A 20,808-nucleotide genomic window follows, 5' to 3' on the forward strand; every position below is an offset into this window, starting at 1 on the left:
TCGAAACATTTTAATGAACAATTAAAGATTAAGGAAACAGATAATTCTTCTTGGAGCAATAACCATTGTTCTCAGTATGTGTCTCAGATTCTCAGTGTTAGCACTCACAACCACACAGAGCACATGCTATTTTACTTATATAAGGCACATGGCAGAACTGCAGTGACAGCACATAACAAATGACTTCACATTTAAATTCTATGATATGAAAACATATTTAAATATCTAAAAGATGCATCTTATTTGAAATAATTATCTGTGGCTGTGACTAAAGCTGTGCGAAGCTCCTTTCAGACAAACACAAACAATAGTAAACTGAACATTTTCATTATTCTTTTTTTTTGTAGTTTGATGAAAGAATATAGAAACTGGTTTTAATGCCTTTGGAGAAAAGAAAAAAAGACATGAAAATTAACATGCCTAGTGGAATGCTAAACCAATTCCCATACATCTAGTCTCTGAAGTAATAACAGCTGCAAAAATAGTCTAGCTAAAGTTAAGCATTGTGTGTATGTGTGTGTGTGTGTATCAGCCCATCTATACAGTGTAAGCTAAGTATTTAAATAACTTTTCTCATTTAATCCTTACAATGAGTTATGAATTACATGTTTCCCTCTCCATTTCATAGATGAAGAAACTGAAACTTCAAGAGTTTAAGTAACTCATTCACTTCTCACAGTTAATAAGTTTAGAAATGAATTACATGTTTCCCTCTCCATTTCATAGATGAAGAAACTGAAACTTCAAGAGTTTAAGTAACTCATTCACTTCTCACAGTTAATAAGTTTAGAAGCCAGATATTAAAGCAATGTTTTTCTTACTGCAAAGCCAGGGCTCATAATCACTTTACCATACTGCAAGAAATCATTTGTTTTCCAAATGACTCATATTGTAAGCAATTAGGATAACTGGTTTTAGGAGAGTTTTTACCTTAAAAGAGTCTGAAATTTTGCTTTTCTTAATTGTACTATTTACACTGCAACAAGGCTATATTAACATAAGAATTATGAGTTTCGGATTATTAACTGAGAGGTATTAAAGTTAATAACTCTATATGGAAATGAATTTTCAGAGAAATAGTTATTGCTTTCAAGCTCATATATTTATTTAGCATAGCTTAGTTACTAGGAATTGGGTCTTTTCAGAAGGAAAATCTAACCTGGATCCTTAGCTCTCTAGTCCTACCTTTTCTGAGCTTCAGTTTATCTATTTGTGAAATGAATATAACTGTCTTTAGTATGACTATTGCGAGCTGACTCATTTATCTCAATCTTAATGGTGAATAAATAACTCCTCAAGATTCAATTAGGCTCTCAAAAAGTACCTTTCTTTTTTCAGGATATTAAAGTACTGTGGATCAGTAATTTACGAATTGATGCACTAGGGACCCAAAGCATTTTATGACTCAACAGAAAATTCCACCTAAGGAGAGATTTGCTGACATGTTGATTGAATATTTGTAAATGTTCAGAAATATTTTGCTAATAAATAAATGTTTTACATTTAATGATTATGAATTAGAATAGTCACCATACTGATTTTAATAATAGATATTTGTATGTATCACAAAGTGAATTTCTATAATGTAATAAAGAAAAATATCTAGGGAAGATGTGCTGTTGTTTGTTATTGTTTTCTTTTGGAAAAATGAACTGATTATTTTGTATGTGCTAAAATATTTATTAAATATAGTAATTGCTTGTCCTAGTTCTATGGAGAACTTCCTCAATTCTGGCCCACTTTCAACACTTGGCTATTCTATTCTCAAGAAGAAATTGCCAGTCTCCCTGTGGAGAGGATACTAGAATCATATAATGGGCTTTTTCAAACTGCACAAATGCACTTGCATACACACACGACACATACTTATACACACACATTTTCCTATCTCTGAGATGTGTATACACCTTTCTAAGGAAGTACCTCAATCCAGCCTTCAGAATCAGTGATATAGCAGACCATCATGCTTGATATGAGTATGTGATAGTCCTTACTTGTAGAGAAGCTGTACTGGAGCAGAAAAAAAAAAAAGGCAAGAACCACTGATTCAGAAAGATGGTCCTAAAACTTTTTGAATATGTCTAAGTAACCAGAAATGATCAATCACATGTATCTTTCTTCCTCCCTCCCCTCCCTTTCTTTCTTTCTTTCTTTCTTATCTTTTTTTCTTTCTTTCTTTCTTTCTCTTTCCTTCTATTATTAGTCTATTTATTTCTGTATGTATGCATGCATGTGTGTATGTGTATGTCAACTCACTTGTTCAGTTTCAACAATGACTTTTCAAACCATTAGCCTCATAGAACATTTAATCTTCTCACTTCCCCTAATTCTCAGATGACATTCACTGCTACTTTATAGAGAATCAGAAAATACTGAATTAAAATTCACACTTATTTCTACTTCTCAACCTATATCCCACATCCAGCTTATTCTATTTAACTTTTATTTGTGATAGAGGAGATGTCTTCCTTTCTAATGCCAAACCTCCATCAGTAAACTTATCAACAAATCCCCTCCAGTTCAGATGCTTAAACTCCCATCTCTTGTATTCAACATCATCTACCAATTGTTGATTTCCCATGAAAAGGTTCTTTAACTCTTTCTCATTAAAATAAAAACAAAAAGAGAAAAACCTTTCCTTTTACTCTCTCTGACTTCTGACTCCCACTTGCTACCCTTTCTCTCTCACTTTTTCATAGTCAATTTTCTCTAAAGATTTGTCTGTATTTCCACACCTCACAGTCACTCTGGAAGACTCTTGTATTCATATTATCGAGTGTTCGACTACTCAATGGACGCAGCGCTTCTTAATATTTACACTATTGAATCAAATGGATAGAATTTAGTGCCCATCTGTTTAGGCTTCTTGACAATATTTGACAGTGATGATGGCCCCCTCCACCATAAACATTATTTTCCTTGAATTTCATGTCATGATATAAGCCTCTTTCTCAGTTCCTTCTCAAGCCCATGTCGGCAATCCTCTGGACTTGGACCTACGCCCTTTTGTCCTATGAGATCCTCTGCCTAGGCAATCCCATTCATATCATTACCTCCATTGACTCCCATCTATACACATGATTTACAAAATTTACATTTGTAGATACAGAGATGAGCTCCGGAGTATATACTGATTTATGCAATTACATAATTGATATTTCTATTGGATGCCTCTAAAACATCTCAAATTTAACATGGCCAAGATCATACTAGAGGCATTCAACTCAAACCAGTCCTCTTCCAATATTTTCTGCTTCAATGAAAATCTTTTTATGTAAGTCTTAAATCTCGGTGATCTCATTATTTTTCTCAGTCTTATTCCCCTATCCTGTCTGTCACTTCTGATTCTACCTACTGAGAATCCTAATATTCATTCACTTCTCTACTATTTTCAGCTCTCATCATTGCTTTCCAGGGCTCTTTACGAGTCTACCTGAAATCTACCTTTTCTCATCTCTAACCTCCCTATTGCAGCCAAAGTATTCTTTCTGTTGAGCACATCTGATCCTATCTCTGCCACAATGTAAAGGTTTTCAGTGGATTGGCACTGCTTTTAGGAAAAAGATTAAAATCTTTAACAAAGCCTATACATCTTTGGATACACTATCTTCCACTTACCTCGACATATTCCTACTGGACCATTTTTCTTTCCAGCACTTCTTCCCAATGCATGATCTTCATACATGCTGATTATACTGTCTGAATTGACCCTCCTGAAACTTCTTCAAGTAAACTTTTATTCATATTCATAAATCAGCTCAATTATCACTTCCTCAGGAAAGCTATCCATGGCTCTTTTGACTGGAATAGTAATTCTTGTTGTTTACACCATCAGAAGCCTGTATCCCTCACTTCCCTAACAGTATGAGAGTTGCAATTTTACATTATTTGTATGATTTTTGAACAATGAAGTTTTCTACTAGACCACAAGCTCTGTGAAGGCAGGGACTGTCACTTTTTAAAAAAATTGACATGTTCCTGTATCAAGCACATTTGTCTGGCATAGATTCATGGTTAATAAATACTTGCTTCATATATGAATGAAAGAAGATAGAACATTCACTAGATATTCATTACCCAATTCTTATAAATTATCTCTCTATTTCTCAGCATACTTGATGGAGAGGGAATTTTACAGAATAAAAATAAAATGGCAATATAAAAATTTGCTAAATTTTGTAGCAGTGACAAAAAATTTATATCTTCATGAATGATACTTCAATAATTAAAATCAAGTTTTTGGCTTATCAATTTATTTATGTTTATGTCATTTGCCACTAGCTAAGGTAATTGAGTCTACTATAGTATGTTTAATACATTACAAAATATTATTATATGTCAAGTGTTTAATGTAAAAGTGATTATTTGAATTGTGATAAGAATTAGCACTAAACCTGGAATATAGATAATTGTTTTTCAAAACTATTCTAATTAAACAGTTGTAACATTTTTCTTGAAAGGAAATATTTACATTCTTTCAAGTCATGAGAAGGAGGTGGATGGATAATACAATAGGGCACGACAAATACGCCTCATGATCATTGACTCTTAGAAGTTTACACTCAGAGAAGTTGGAACACATTTACTCTAAATTTAATTTGAAATAACTGATCATATCTAACAAATAATTATCTAGTTTATGCTTGAACATAATGTTAACGACATTATGTTAATAATACCAACAGTTATACATTTATTTAATGTTTACTATATACCTAGTACCATGTTACATGCTCCACAAACATTTTATTATTTAATAGTATAACAAGCCCAGTTGCTAAGATGAACAATTTATATTTGCAATATTCTAATTAATACAAAGCCTTGGTGTTATTATGATTGATATATGCTTCTCTGTATCCTCTATTAAGTGTGTTAGCTTTGTTATCAATACATCACATTATAAATCTAAATAGGTCTGTTCTACGACTATTCTTAAAATACCTGTCGAATGCTATCTTATTCCTTACTTGGAAATATTATTTTAAAATAAAAAATAATTTGCTTATTCAATCATTCTTCTCAAGATATGATTTCCATATCCCTCAAAATACTGGTCATTTGCCTGTGAACATAGTCCAATTCACAAATGTTTCCTCAGATGATATGAATAATACAGTTTTTTAAATGACATTGGAGTCTGAATCATTTTTACTAAGTGAATTACCATTGACTTAAACTTAGGATTAAATAAATTTTCAAAATATTTTAAAATAAAATACTATCAATCCAGAAGTCCTCAGAAATCCTATGCAGTTGATTTTGAAGCAAAATGTTGGATCTTGTATTTATCTTTCATCAATTTCATTCTTTGTTTCTTTTGACCTTCACATCTATCTGAAATATTTTGAATCTTTACTATCAACCATTATATCAACTTTTTCTGCTAGCTCTGCATCATTTGGAAGTTTGAGAAGCAGGCCTTTAATTCTTCAATCATATTACTAGTAAAATATTGATGAAGAGTACATGGGAAAGCTCAAAGTATTGAAACTTGCCTCTATAGTTCTACCCCCTTTGAAAACAGCTAATTAGTTAATATCTTAGATATGTTTTTTAATCACCTATGAGTATTCTTTACTACACTGTCATCTAGCCAAGTAGCTCTATATAGTTTTGTTTTGTTTTTTATTTATTTATTTTTTGGCCGCATTGGGTCTTCGTTGCTGTGCGCGGGCTTTCTCTAGCTGTGGTGAGCGGGGGCTACTCTTCGTTGCAGTGCGCAGTCTTCTCATTGCGGTGGCTTACCTTGTTGCGGAGCACAGGCTCTAGGCATGTGGGCTTCAGTAGTAGTGGCACGGGGGCTCAGTAGTTGTGGCTCGCAGGCTCTAGAGCGCAGGCTCAGTAGTTGTGGCACACGGGCTTAGTTGCTCCACGGCATGTAGGGTCTTCCCGGAACAGGGCTTGAACCCATGTCCCCTGCATTGGCAGGCGGATTCTTACCCCTTGCACCACCAGAGAAGTCTTCTATATAGTTTTTAAGTGTTTTGTAAAAGGCATTATTGAACTCAAAATATATGAATAATCAGATATTCATTTTATGAATAGCTAATGCCATCAAAAAAGAAAATGAACTGCTTACTTTTTTTTTACCATCTACAACACATCTGATTAATAATCCATTCCATAATTTTACCAGAGAATAAAATCAAATTCATTGCTCTGTCAGAATAAATTTCCTTTCTAATTTTGAATATGCCAATCTCCGACTATATAACAGCCCTCTTTTTCATGTTTTGTACACATTATCTATAGTAACTCATATATCACCTCAGGAAATGCATTTATCCCCCTGCGATATCGTTCATTTGGACGTGGAAATTCAAACTCATTAAAAGTGCCTATCATGAGCTTCAATTACTTTAAGTATTTTCCCCTTATCATTCCCACCTTAAAGATTTTTTGTGCAAAGTGGAAGGAAAATATTTACTGAAGAGCTTTAGCACACATTTAACAAGCACTAGGTCTCTCTCTGCCTATTCAGCTTCTTAAACCATACATTTTCTTCTACTCTTCACAAGTATGAACTATGCTTAAATTTTAAAAATTTCTTGACAGCTTTCTTAAATATCATTTTATATTCTTTAGTCTTGAAATAATGTTTTAATGTAAAAATTTCAGGTTTGCTTGGGAGAAAGTAGACATTGAAGAAAGCTAAGAGAGGAAGAAAGGAAGGGGGGAGGAAGGAAGGATGGAAGGGAGGAAAGGTGAGAGGGAAGAAGAAAGGAAGAACGTGTTCGAGTTTTACATCTTCATTTAAGATATATGACATGACTTTGGGCAAGTAGCCAAACCTTCATCAATTTAGATTACTCATCTGTATAATGAATAGACTGAAACTGGTAATATAAGAGCCTTTCCCACCTTGAAATTGTAATTTAAAAAATTATTTCTTGAGACCTTATATTACGAGGATTCTCTACTTGCTAATATGGGAATATAAATATTTTTGTTCTAAAGACTTTAAAGTTTCAACAGACCTTTCTAAATAAATACAATATGTAAGTTGGGGAAAAGAAAAATAATCAAACTGTGAAATTAATCACAAATTATTAATTTTCTCAATGTCAACATTTTATGCATTTCTTTGAAAGAAACACAGATATGTTATGTCACGGTTACAGATTAATATTTCAGTTTCAATTATAAACACACAGTACAATATCCACTACTTTTCAAATATACCACTGGAAATGAATAAATATCCAGGTTGAACCAATGAAATTGTTGTTAAAGTAACTTTTACTCTGAAATTAAGATCATACTTAAAAATCCTAGAAAAATTTTAAAGAACAAAAAATTATAAAGAAAACAGTCAAATTCCAATAAGATGACCACTATTGCAACTCCCTTAATGTTATATCTGAGTTGCTTCTATTTTGCTATATACATTCGTTTTATTTTTTAGACTCCACATATAAGTGATATCATACAGTGTTTCTCTCTGTCTGACTTAATTCACTAAGCATAATATTCTCTAGGTCCATCCACATTGCTACAAATGGAAGAATTTCATTCTTTCTTATGGCTGAATAATATTAAGAATGGTATTATTTTGATTATAGCTTAGCACATGATAAGCCATCTAAAAATCCAATTAAGACAAGTACCAAGGATATTTTGTTACTACTATTACAGCCACTACTATTTAACATTTATATAGTGCTTATTGTGAGCTGAATACTTTTCAATATTTAATTCAATTAACCTTCACAAACATTCTGTGAGATAAACAATATTGTTATTTTTATTTTATAGATAAGAAAATTGAGACACAGATAGATTAAGTAACTTGACTAAGGTCATAGAGCTAAAATCCAGGATTCCAATCTAGGCAGGCTGTCTCCAGAGTCAATGTGATGTGAACATAATTACTTCCTCCCTTCAAACAATTAACCCATTACCTGAGTATTGTTCTAGAAGAAAGTATAATTTCTCTCCTGGCTTGAAATGACTCCTTCAGCATGTGCTTAATTCATACAGTCACACATGCATACACACACACACACACACAAACACACACACATTCTGGGATTTCTATTCTTTTTTATTGGTCCAGTTTCATACAGTTTTAATTGTTTTACCTTTATGTCAGTATCTACAGCTCAAGAATTTCTTCCTTTCCCTTTTTATCACCTTCCGAGTTTTTTAAGCTAAAACCATGTAAATATATCTTCAAATGTATTTTAAATCATTCTCATAAATTCACTTTGGGATGCTGAATGGACTCCAAGATAACATAATTTAGTCAGAAAAAATATTTCAACAGAGTCTTTGGATATAAGAACATACTTTTCTATTTATTCTAGTCTATTTATTGAAGTCTAATTTTTCCCTCTTTGAGTGCAACTATATGTGTTATTTTAAAATAACAATGATATTCTGTACACAGAACAACAGTACTGTTATCAAATTCAGGAAATTTACACTGATGCCATACTTTAATCTACAGTCCATATTACAACCTTGTCACTGATCCCAATACTGTCCCATCCTACAATTTAGTCCAGGATCATGTCTTGCGTTTAGTTGTTGTATCTCTTAGTCTCCTTAAATCTGGAATAATATTGGATCTATCTGTTCTCTAAAAGACTAGCTGAGTTCACCTGTGAAACACTCCGGGCCTGGTCCTCTTTTGTGGGGTAATTCCTTGATAACTTTTTGTATAGATTGGTCTAAGTTCTTTACTCTTTATTTGATTGGATTAGCTAATGATTTGTCTTTTGTTGATATTTTCTAAGAACCAAGATTTAACTTATTAATTTAATCTACTGAAAAAATTATTTACCTTATTACTTTCTCCTTTTATTTTTACCTTCCTTATATCTTCTGTTAAAATTTGCTATATATATTTTTTTTTAGCTTTTGAAGATGGAGTTAAATATATTTATTTCCATTTTTTTCATTTTTATTGATATGGATTTTTTTTTTTTTTTTGGTATGCGGGCCTCCCACTGTTGTGGCCTCTCCCGTTGCGGAGCACAGGCTCCAGACGCGCTGGCTCAGTGGCCATGGCTCACGGGCCTAGCTGCTCTGCGGCATGTGGGATCTTCCCGGCCCGGGGTACGAACCTGCGTCTCCTGCATCGGCAGGTGGACTCTCAACCACTGCACCACCAGGGAAGCCCTGATACAGATTCTTAAAACTATGAATCACTCCTTTAAATATTCTTTATAGATTCATATGTAGTGTTTTCACTACCATGTCTTAAAAAAACTCTGTAATATATATTTGTATTTCTCCTTTTTCCCAAGAGTTGTTTAATAGAAGGCTTTCTGAATTTCAGATGGAAAAATTTTTTAATTTTTTTTTCTAGTTTTATTGTATTTTGATCAGAGAAATTTAGTTGTAATATATCCACTCAGTGGAACTTAATGGTGTTTTCCATGAGACCTAATCCATGACTGATTTTTGTCAATGTTTATGTGTGTTTTAGAAGATAGTACATTATCAGGATTTTGTGTTTGATATATACACAAAAGATGTATTTCATTATTTGTTATTTATTATTATTTGAATTTTGTATATCTGTGTGCTTTTCTCTGTGGTTTGTTTTTGCTATTTTTTCTTTTTAGAAAGGTTTGTACTTTTGTTATAGTGGTTAACTTTATATTTATACCTTTTATAGTGCCCTTACTCCCCACTTTTTTTCACTTAACCTTTCTGTTTTTTTTCTTTGTTTTAAATGAAATAGGTGACTTCCACTTATTCTCTATACTAGTTAATAATGATATTCTATTTTCCCCTTTCTTTCCCTGTTTTTCTCCCAGTGTTTAATAAGACCATCCTTTCATTTTTATACCATACGATGATTTCAAATTATCATTTAACCCATGTTTCTAACCTTGTTTTAGCATCATTTCTACAGTTAAATATATTAAATGATGACTATTAGTCGTTTTGTCAAGTTTATCCTGTTATTTCATGGTTGAATGAAGCTCATACTCTAGTTGTTTCATCAGGAGGGGCTCAAGTGTCCACTTTTCTCTTAGCACTTGTTTGTTTAAAACTCTTTTCTCTGTAGCCATGAAGGAGATCTTGAATGGATTATAGAATATTTGGCTTGCACTTAAAAAAAAAATTCTTGATAGTGCTTCTCTAGTGCTGGCTTTCTTCGTGTGTTGCTCTTGAGAAGTCTGATAATGATTTAACTTTCTACCATTAAAAGTAATTTGATTTTTTTGCCTTGAGGATTTTTTTTTTTTTGTCTTTTAAATCTAATAATTTTACTAAGACATAGCTCAGAGTTCATTGTCCTGGATCAGCTTTTCTAGGAACACTAAGTACATTTGTTTCATTTTCAGAAAGTTTCCTTAGATTATAGATTTAAATATTAATTGTACCATTGTGTTGCTTTTCTTCTTCAGAGACTTCAAATACATATGCTATACTTTTGGCCTATTTTCCATTTTGATTCATTTACTCTGAACATTTTTACTTCTTTATTTCATTTTAATTATTTTTTCTTGTTGTTCTTCAATGTAATTTAATCTAATTTCCTTTGAGCAATTTGTAATTTATGTCTTTTATTTTTTTAAAATATATCCTGAGGTTGTTGCATTTCTTTGTCATTTGGCCATTTAAATGATTAGCTTCTGAATTTGTGATTCTGTTAGATTTTCTCCTTAAAACATTTCAAATGCTTGTTTGAGACATTTAATTCAGTTTGAAGTGTTATGTTACAATTTTATTTTGCTCTGTGGTTGTCTGAGGAGAATGTTGATCAACTTTTAAAATGTACTGACAAACTTTCTTTAATTCTTAGTTTTGAATAGAACTTGTCCAATTATTTTTCTATTCCTGGATAACTTGTAGATAAGATTCCTTGTTCAATAGTACTTCCTTCTGTCAGTGTAGTAACATTGCTTTCTTCAATGGAGGATGTTTGGGGGTGGGTGGCAGCGGGTTGGTATGTGTTGTTTCTGCTTGGTTTCTACAGAATTCTTAATTTTGCTCTTTTACTGACCTCTACCTTCACTACCATGTCTCCAAGGAGCACATATATTCTCTAATTTCTCTTGATGCTCCAGAAGTAATGCTTTCCTGAGGGTACTATCCTGGCACACTTTTAAGTCCCTTCCCCTTAGCCAGTGTTGTGGATTACCAAGTTCCAGATTTGTGTTCCGCATATTAACACTTGGTATTAAACTTTCTCTTTCTGAAGGTTATTTTGGCTCTCTTCATACATGTTCTCTGCTTCCTTTTCTTCTTTCTTATGAAATCACTTATGCCTTCTCTGCCCTCTCTTCTCACCCATAGACTTGCAATCTCGTTTGGGACTCCAATGTTATCTCTGTTGGAATGGGATACTTACATCCAATATGATAATTAATGGAATTTTTCTGGGGTCCTCTGATAAAGCTACAATTTCTTAGGAGAGTGTTTTCCTGAAATCTGACAACTCTGGTTCATGGAAGGCACCCTACCTTAATTTAGAGTAATATATTAAATTTTCCTCTATTGTTGTATGGTTATGCCATTTGAGGTCAACATCTTAAGTGGAGAGAAGTCTCAAAAATTCCTAAAGTTTCAGTAGTGGAATAACTTGTAAAAATGTCTTCCAGACTCAGTAGAGACATAAGAAGAGAAATAGTTTTGGCAGGGCTCAAACATGAGAAGTCGGTGAATAAGGTACTTATTCGGTGTAAGGTACTTATTTGTAAGTTAAACATTTTCTAAGTTTTAGCTGTTAAAAATGTGAGAAAAGAAATTTTCTAACTGTAAATTTGTCAGGTAATTAAATCATATGAGTCCATTTAGCTCAACATGGAAGATAGGCCAATGTGAAAACAAAACATGACAGAAAAACATATATTTCAGCACTGGCTAGTAAGTTTTCCATCTATAAAACAAAGAAAAGCAAAACTAAGATGAAAAATAAATAAATTTAAACATTAAACTGTAAAAGCAATATATAAATACATTTTAGATTTTAAAGGGTCAAATTATATAAAACCATCCTATTTTCTTCTTACAAATGAAAGAAATGCTCAAAATATCACTGGATTAAATGTCAATATAGAAGGAGTCTCATGGCTGACAATCCCGGGCTGATAAAGCTTCCAGAGTTAGAAATCAGCTCATATTCTCTTGTTCTGCTCTGCTCAGTACAAAGCTTCCAACTCATGGTTTAAGATGGCTGTTTAAGCTACAGCCATTCTACTGACATTCCAGCGAGGAGGAAAGAGGAGGATCAGAATATGAACAAAAATCCTCCCTTTAAGAACATTTCCAGAAGCTTCTAATGACACTTCTTTTTAATTCTCGTGACACTTCTCATTGGTTAAAACTTAGTCATATGACTGACACTTCCCATTGGTTAGAACTTAGTCACATGACCATACTACATCAGGAGAGAAGCCAAGAAATGTACATGGTGGACAGTCAGTATTTGGCTATAATTCAGGAGCTATGTTACTAAGAAAGGAGGGAACAGATATTTAAGGACAATCAGCAGTCTTTTCCACACCTTTATGTATAGCCACTGTTTCAAGATTGATGCATGTCCTTCCAGATTCTTTTCTACTTTTACATATATCGATACATATGCCTATATATTTTTTCCAATATTTGATCCAACTTTAAATAATATTATATAATATCTTTGAGTAACACACACACAGAGCTATTCAATCTTTCTAAAGTGTGCACAGAATTTAAAGCAACAGTTATTTTCGTCACCTTTGAATTTTCAGCACATAAATAGCAGATGGTAGGTACGCAATATGATTATGATTATGCCGGTACTCTGATAAATTTAATCATTCTTCTTCTTTCTTGAAGAATTTTTAGAACATTTCCTTTTTCTTGCCCCTTATAAGCAATAGATTTTGATCTTGCAATTTGGATTATATTCAATCAAAAACTGTTTCTTGGAGCTCACCACACTATTTCTAGAAATTAATACTTTTCATTATTGCAACAGATGTTTTGCCTCTGACAACACCATAGTGACAAAACAATATTATTAGTTTAGTGTTTATGTTGTCATTATTAGTCTTATTTCTAAGCCTCTTCCCAGAAGCCACATGCATCACTTCTAACTCTCTCTCTCAAAACCCTGCCCGCACCATGCACCTTCACATGATATAATTTTAAAGTCCCTCTAGAAATAGTTTAGTTTTCACAAGTCTCCCTCTGTTTCTATATATCTGTATACATACATAGAGTATATATGCACATATATATGTGTGTATATATAATTTTTACCTGAGTTCATGACATTCCCCCTCCCCCGGAGCCTTACCCCTCATTTCTCTGTTTTTCTGCAGCTTTCATATAGTACTTATACCATAAATATCTATTTTATCTTCTCAGTTATAAACTTCTTGAGGCAGGAGCTTTATGTTCATAGTGTTCTATCCCCCTAAATATTTTTCACACTGCTTTGCTCACAGTAGATTTCCAAAACAGGTCTGTTGACTTACTTGCTCTTTGCTATGTGGTAAGAGGAATAGGTGTTTTTATATAACCCTAAATTTTGGAAGGAAAGAATTAGATTTCAAGGCTGTCTACTGCTTGAAGAAGTCTCTGTCATTGTGAGGAAGTCATTGACTTTACAGGTGTTTTCCATATCAAGCTATCAGCCAGGTCCTCTGACTTTAGTAGTCTAGATTTTAATGTTTTTGGCTCACCTGGGTGAGCTGAACCTCCACATATGCTAGGTATATTTCTCTATGTACAACCCTGTACAAGGGTATCACTATCCTCCTTGTAGAGAGGACAATCTGAGGTTCAGAGAAAGTGAGTAGCTTGCCAAAGGTTATAGGTGAACAAATTGTGGAGTTGGCCATGCCCACCATACTCCACTTGCTACATCTGACAAACTTTTGCTTTCATGGTTTCTGCATTATCTCTTTCTCCTAATTACTTACCCAGCAATTATTCATAGCTCCATGTTTTTCTTTTTCTTTTGGCATGTATGTGGTTTTAAATTCTTACTCTTATTTTTCTGACTTCCGATTTGACCCTAAGCAATACGCATACTGGGGAAGTAGTTAGGAGGAAGAGATTAACAGACATGATGATGCATGTATGTGTGTATGAATGAGCATGGAAGGCATTATAGGCAACTCTACGAATCTGAATAATTCTCACATTGAATAATGTGGAAAAGCACTGCAGGGTTTTAGCAAGAGGGTGGTATGATCTGACTGACATTTTAAAATAATCACTTTCACTGCTCTATTGAAAACGATTACAGAAGGAAAAAGCTGTAGCCTGGTGGGTAGTTAAGAGGCCATGGAAGTAGTCCTAAGGAGATGAAACAGTGGTTTGCACCAGTGGTTAGTAGTGAAGTGTAAGAAGTGATCATATTAAGGATATATTTCAAATTTATAGCCAGAAAAAATTGTTGATGCATGGGGCTTCCCTGGTGGCGCAGTGGTTGAGAGTCCACCTGCCGATGCAGGGAATACGGGTTCGTGCCCCGGTCCGGGAAGATCCCACATGCCGCGGAGCGGCTAGGCCCGTGAGCCATGGCCGCTGAGCCTGTGCATCCGGAGCCTGTGCTCTACAACAGGAGAGGCCGCAACAATGAGAGGTCCACATACCACACACACACACACACACAAAAATTGTTGATGCACAGTGTATGAGGTAAGACAGAGAAAAAAGAAGTCAAGGGTAACTCAAAGGTTTTGGACTGAGTAACTTGAAGATTAGAGTTGCCATACACTGTGACAGGGTGGTGGTGAAATCAGGAATTCAGTTTTGAACACGTTACATTTGAGGTGCCCACTAGGCATCTAAGAGGAAATGCTGAGTAGTAGCAAGAACTGTAAGTCTGCAATTCAGATGAAATGTCTGGGCTGAAGAAACAAATTAAAAGTTGTCTACTTACAGATGACAATTAAATCCTTGACACTGGATAAGTTCATCAGAAGTTGAAGTGTAGATAGTAATAAAAGTGTTGGATATGTGTTGGATCTCTCTCTCTCCTCCTTCCTACTTAGCTTTTAGAGAACAAGAACTCTGTGTTTTACATTTTATGTATTCCCTACAATGCCAGCTACACATTAGGCCCCAATAAATGCTTGTTGAATGTCGAGTGGGAAGCAAGCTACAGGTTATTCATAAATTGCAGTGGTTCAGGTATTATCCTGCAGCATTAAAAGGGATTTAAAAATAATAGCATTTCTACAATTCCCAAGAGGAATGCTACCATCTTCAAATAAAAGGGCCATCAGAAAGAGTTTTTCAGTTGTGTAGAAAGACTTTTAACTTTCTGAAAAGTCATCTTCAGGCTGCTTGTGAACAGAGCATATGGAAGCAATCACTGCCTGAAATGCCCAAACTGTAAATCCACATTTCAGTAAAATGCACACCAAGGATAATGACCAAAATTGAGTGAATTTTTATTTTCATTACAGTAACCTTTTCAATCATTCTAGAATTCACTTAAGACTGCTATTAAAGATGTTTTCAGAGCTCTGCAGTGGAGGGCAAATGTAAGTTCTCTGTAAATGAGAACGAACTAGCTCCCAGAAACAGTTTGTCTCTATGAGAAGTGAATCTGTAAAGGCTGTTCTCCTAGCAATTCTGTGTGTCATTAAGTGAAATATAAAATGAGTAAGAGATACATTAGACGTCCTCACACACGTATCTGGAGCCTCTGTAGTCACCTCCTCCCTTGATACAGTTGAGTCTTGTGAGGTGCTTGGGTGTTCGCTCGTTGTTTTTTTTAATTTATTTATTTAATTTATTTATTTTTGGCTGCTTTGGGTCTTTGTTGCTGCGCGCAGGTTTTCTCTAGTTGCTGAGAGCCGGGACTACTCTTTGTTGCAGTGCCCGGGCTTCACATTGTGGTGGCTTCTCTTGTTGCGGAGCACGGTCTCTAGGCGCGCAGACTTCAGTAGTTGTGGCACGGGGCCTCAGTAGTTGTGGCACATGGGCTCTAGAGCACAGGCTCAGTAATTGTGGAGCATGGGCTTAGCTGCTCCGTGGCATGTGGGATCTTCCTGGACCAGGGCTCGAACCTGTGTCCCCTGAAATGGCAGGCGGATTCTTAACCACTGTGCCACCAGGGAAGCCCTGCTTGTTTTTTAATCAGGGAAATCTTTACTTATTTTAAAGCCTGTCACTATAAAATTACACAAATTTATACAAATTACAAAGAGAAAACTCAGAATCATTAAGGCTTAAAACAATTAAAATCTGAAGTATCCAAATGGCAGTCAAGAGTAAACACAGAAATACCTTTCAAGACATGCCTCTACTTTCTATATCAGAGTGAAATATTAATTCTGATATTAGTATGTGAATTTAAAACAAATTCCTCAAATGGGGTTGGTACATTCATGTGAGTGACTGTCTAAAGATTTCAAATATGGCATCAATGTTGTGTAAAGGATGTTTTCTATTTCTCTTCAATATTGAAGTTAAACTTATTTAATAAAGTTCTCAACTTTGCAAAAACACAGGGAAAGAAGGAATGCATTCTCTATCATATCAACTACCTTCCTAGACCATATAAATTATTATCCTCTTTCATTTGTGGTATATTTCTCTATGTTTATAATTTCCAGACTAACATAGACCATTATTTTATGGAATAAGCATCCTAAATAAAAATGACCAATCAATCTAAATAATTCCCTAAGATTATGTCCATAGAATCATATAGAATCTCATGGTTGAAATGCTCTTTAAAAGTTACTTAGAATGGTCTCACCCAAATCTGCACTCTCTTTTATGCCTGGAAGTTATCTTCTTCTTTAATTTTATCCCCAAACCATGACCGGAGATAGATGAAAATCTAGGTAATAGATGGCATTTCAATAGCCAACAGTGGATTTCAGGATTTATATATCCTCAAGTTATGAGATTTTCTCATCATAGCACCAGTCTTTATATCACCTTGGCTTTGATTGATGCAGTAGTCTCTTAATTTATATCCTATAGCCCACCAAATCTTTTTAATTCTACACATATTTTACTGAATTTTTGTTTGTCCTAGCCTATAAGTTTCTTTAAACCTTAAAGCCATTCCTGGACAGCATCATTCCCTTTGGCAAATATTCACTCACTGTTCTTTAGCTTTGATTCAAGACTTATTATTCACCACTTATCTGTGCTTGCCATCTATTAGACCAAGTACTTAATGATTCAAGTTCTTTATCTGATTGAATTGCTCCTTACTGTTTGCAATGTCTGCCAATTCAATATCACCTGCAAATTTAGAAAATTGCTTCTACAACCGTTCACTAAGTCATTTGCATCTACATAATTTATTTCCTTTCACAGATCTCTTTTTATCCTTCTCCTTCATTAGTGTTAAATTCTTTCCTTATCAACAACAAATATTTTGGGTCATTTTTTTCTCTTCTTACATACACACAGTTTGTGTTACTTCCCACATCTGTGATCCAGCTCCATCCAATATGTATATCCAGTGGATTATTTTTGAACACTCACTATTCAGACATACAAACATGCATTCTTATGACCACATGTACTTTTTCAACTTCTTGCCCGATTACAGCTGACATACTCTGGGATATTCAATCAGTCCATTAATGCTTGTTCAATCTAATTTAAAGAATTAAAATCTTAGTGTCTAATTTAAAGTCTCTATGAGGACTTCTTTTTCCCTTTACACATTTTATTGATTCCCTTTGAAAAACTAACTTTTTGTTTAGCAAGGCTTGTTAGCATTTATCACTGGGCAGGTGTGTGGGGGGAGCAATTCTCTGGTGAGTGAAGTTTCATTGGTGGATACAGGTATTTTCAAGCTGGTTTACAGTCATGGAAAGATATAATGGAAATATATATGGGTTTTTGTGTGTGTAACTGTGGGGCATACTTGATGATCTTCAGGCATCCAACTGAGGACCCTTTTCATCCACAAGCATGGCTCCTCAAACATTGCCTTCACCTGATCCAGGGGGTGGCTGGTTCAAGAGGCAGCTTCTGGCCTTTGTCCTAGCTAACCACCTCTGTCTTCTCTAGTACAAAGGAATCATCCCAACCCCGACTTCTTAAAAAATTGAGATGAGAATGGTGTTAACCATTGTGTCTCCCGCAACTTGTTCTTGTAACACAGATACATCCAACTCTATGGGCCTATCCTTATGCCTGATGCCTTCCAGACTGCCCCTGCCACTCCTCTCCAGTGCGGATGGGAAAGAGGTCAGCTCACCACCTTCTCAGGTCTTCTAAACCCTCCTCCCAAGTGAGCTCTCTCTTCCCTCCAGCGTTTTCTGTCTTTCTTAGAAGCAAAGGTAATAACACCAGTTCTCCTTGGCCAGGCTCATGTACCATTTTGTGCATGATCTTCATGTTACTTCAATCCTCCCAATTTAGTTTTTATAATAGAGGTGAGAGGATTACCTATGTTTTTCGTTCTTTAGGACCAACAGGATAATTTTATTCTCACTTTTCCTTAAAATAAAGATACAGTAGAAGTTTAACAGTTCACTATGATTAGACATGATTTACAATCTCAACTTTTTTTTTTTCCTCAGTACGCGGGCCTCTCACTGCTGTGGCCTCTCCCGTTGCGGAGCACAGGCTCCGGACGCGCAGGCTCAGCGGCCATGGCTCACGGGCCCAGCTGCTCCGCGGCATGTGGGATCTTCCCAGGTCGGGGCACGAACCCGCGTCCCCTGCATCGGCAGGCGGACTCTCAACCACGGCGCCACCAGGGAAGCCCCCTACAATTTTAACATTTTTTTAAACAAATGACAACAGAAACAAAAAAGCTAGTACAAATCATAAAACTACTAGAGCAAAGAGAAACTACCTTTCTGATCAAAACAGGTACCACAGCTCTAAACTTCCTTAGAAAGCGTTCTAAGATTTCTAAGCTAAACTTTCTTAGAAAGGGGTTTGTGGAAAGCCTTTAATCTCAAGTATTTAAACGATTCCTATACCCACTAAATGCTTTCATCAACTTGTTAATCAAACGCTTCCTAAATTTACGAACCAGTGGTCAAGAGGCCTGAAACAAGTCTTGATCCTATTTTTCCAGCTATAAATTATTAATATTTCAAGAAAACAAAATATTTTCTAAGCACATAAGTTTTCTAAAAACTTCAATTACCTTTTCTGGCTCACTACCTGACTGAAATGTTCAAATGTTCATACTGCACACAAAAAAATTTGAGCAGCATATTATATGAGTGTGAGAAGCTGATGAAAAATAAGATTGAGGAAAATCCCCAAGTTGTGTCCCATTTAACATGACTGAATATATAGTTTCTGTATCTTTAATTAATATAAGTAAAAACTAATCTTTAGAACAGCACAGAAATACTAATGCATCAGAGTTTTACAAAATATATTCAACCCCCTTATATGTGCAACAATCTTTTAGTTTTGGAGCTGCCATACAAGCGAGCTAGTTTCTTCTCCTTTATATATGAAAGCCAGAAGTCATGTGTACAAAGTTATTTATATGAGAAGAATAAAGATCCACATTCCTTTTCTTTGTCCTTGACAAATATTTATGGGATGTTGGAAACGACGAAAAAACAATTTCAATGTTATGAAGTCCAAAGACTTGGAACAAAAAAACTTGTAGTGGCGCATTGCGCTACACGGAATGACAATCACCTTCTAGAAAGAGGAAGACCTATATTTCTTCAACTTTTTTTTCTTTTTTTTTAGCTCTAGACATCATCCACATGGGTTCCAGGTGCATTTACTAATTGTTTCTAGACAATTCCATCTGGATGTTCTTTGGCCATCCTAAAATTACAATGTCTAGAGCCAAGCTCTGTATCTGTTGCTCTTTTCTAACCTGTTCTTCTACATTCCCTAACTCTGTCATTCAGTGTCCATCTGCTCATGGCCCTCTGCTAAATTTCTCACTAAATCTCAACATGTCCCTTCTCTTCTCCTCCAACTTCTAGTCATTTTTTCTTGGAAAAAATTCTAGTTCTAGTCATTTTTTCTTGGAATATTGATTGCTTTCTCAAAATCAGTTTTGGGGGCTAATCGCCTACTGCTGTTAAGTTTAGACACCCTTTTTTCCTCTCTAGATCGCTGAAAAAGACATTTGTCTTTTCCCTTATTCACTCCAATGCATCCTTGGCCTTACCTCAGTTATCTTTCTTAAACATAAATTAAATCCCACTTTTCTCTTATGTAAAAACCTTTTATAATTTTCACTGGCTAAGTGATAAAGTCCAAACTCTTTAGCACGGCAAGCATGCTTTTATAATTATCCCTACTGTTGCTTCTCACACTCCTACTCATCCTCAAGACCTAGCTCAAATTTCTCCTCTTATGTGAAATCTTTTCAACTCCTCAGGCAGAGGCTGCCACTCCACCCTCTGGTTGCCAAGGCACCCTGTATGCATTACCCTATGGCATTGATCACACTGTGTTTTAATGATTTATTTGCACATTTGTCTTCCTTGTACACTGTGAGATCTCTGAAGGCAGGAATGATGTCTTCCATTCCTTTGTATCTGTGATGCTAGGCACAGTGCCCAGAACATACCATGCATTCAGAAACACATGGGGAATGAAAGGATGAATATAGGGCATTCTGCCTGGCACACAAAATAAAGTAAACACAACCTCAGCCCTCTGGTTCCAAAAGAGGGACTATGGAAAGAAAAGGGAAGAGGGTCAGTCTCTCTCTCTCTCTCTCCATATATATATACTTTCCCCCCCGCAAAGGGTCATTTGAAAAGTGAAACAGATGTACCCAGAAGACAGAATTATCAAAAAATGGGAATAGTTTGAAAGCCTTATGGGACAAAGGATGAGTTTAGCTGAGGTTGAAAATATAGGAAGATGCAGTGAGTGAGGCCAGCCAAAGCAGATTGAAGCTGAATGCGATCTATATGGAGTGTGACA

At 35.0% G+C, this 20,808-nt stretch overlaps 1 protein-coding gene across 2 annotated transcripts in view; it reads right to left on the bottom strand.

Annotated features, from left to right (window-relative positions):
* GRID2 (glutamate ionotropic receptor delta type subunit 2) overlaps positions 1 to 20,808 on the bottom strand; it is a 1,366,547-nt gene that overhangs the window by 272,009 nt on the left and 1,073,730 nt on the right. The gene's annotated exons all lie outside the window — the stretch shown is intronic.

The sequence above is a fragment of the Phocoena sinus genome, chromosome 5 (assembly GCF_008692025.1).
Source record: "Phocoena sinus isolate mPhoSin1 chromosome 5, mPhoSin1.pri, whole genome shotgun sequence".
Lineage (NCBI taxonomy): Eukaryota > Metazoa > Chordata > Mammalia > Artiodactyla > Phocoenidae > Phocoena > Phocoena sinus.